The sequence below is a fragment of the Sinocyclocheilus grahami genome, unplaced genomic scaffold, assembly GCF_001515645.1.
Source record: "Sinocyclocheilus grahami isolate Dianchi unplaced genomic scaffold, SAMN03320097.WGS_v1.1 scaffold9397.1, whole genome shotgun sequence".
Lineage (NCBI taxonomy): Eukaryota > Metazoa > Chordata > Actinopteri > Cypriniformes > Cyprinidae > Sinocyclocheilus > Sinocyclocheilus grahami.
The window spans coordinates 6,555-7,777 of record NW_015512593.1 but is presented as its reverse complement, the minus strand read 5'-3'; positions in this window follow the sequence as shown (position 1 = coordinate 7,777).

Sequence of the window (1,223 nt, the reverse complement as noted above, 5' to 3'; positions counted from 1 at the left end):
TTTCCAGTTTTGTATACCTATTAAACTTTATGAAAGTTATTTGTTATTTTATATTAGGCACAGCTTGCCCTATAGCATGGTGTATTTGTTTTGTTAATAAAAGTTCTGTTTTATATATGGGCTAAAGTGAGTTTGACGTTGTATTTTGTTGTTGCATTCAAGCAATTGACGCCGAATTGCCGCTAATTCGAAAGTGAAAGTAAAATGCGCACGCCGCTTTTAAAAGCTATTTAAAAGAGAGGAAAAGAGGGAACGCCCCGCCCCCGCGGTGATACCGGTATTACCGGTGTTGTCACATGTCGATTAACCGGTGGGAACATTTCCTCACCGTTACAACCCTACTATGCATAGTATTTGTCCATAGTTTGTCTTCAAGCATATTAAAAATACCAGATGTAAACTAGGTTAATTGACATGTAAACAATGTTAAAAACTTGATTTTCACCACAGGGGGTCTTTACACACATAACCCTTCTTGAAGCACCTGAAGTCGTAATTACGACTTGTTGTCAACTCCGACAACTCGTAAATATGAACTTCCCAAGAGGACTTGAACACACCATTAGGACATTTAATTTCAACACACTGCACGGTTTCCGCCAGTAGAGGGCGCTTGTCCAGCGTAATCAATGGCATACATCCAAATCAACAAGACAGAGAAGGGCAGAAAAAAAGTGAAGTGAACCGCAGACGTGATGGAATAAACAAAGCTTTTCAAAGCTTTGAATCAATTGGACCAATTTCTTCACGAAACGATTCACTGCTCTGAAGCGTTCAAGGCACCAGTGACGCCTGCTGGTCAGAATAGTGTAAATGCAACAGAAACTCAGGCCAAACTGCTTAAAAACTGCTTTTACAAATCCCATCTCAGAGGATCAGCATGATTCAGTTGTGACGAAACAAAGCCTCGTTTACTGAAGTCACGTGACTTGATTGGCGCTTCGAACCAGTGATTCGAAATAAAGATTCGAAAAGGTTTCGAAGCTTCATGAAGTAGGGATGCTCCGATCCGCCTTTTTTGCCTCCGATACCGATACCTAGGGTTCGGTATTGGCCTATAACCGATACCGTTTTTTTCCCCTCATTTAAATAAATGTAGAATTTATATATCTCTGTGTGTGGAACTGATAATCATTCTTTCACAATCTACTAGATACAGACTACTTAATTATAAAATTCAGTTCTTAATAGCTGAAGAATTCCAAAGGAACTCTTATTTTTAC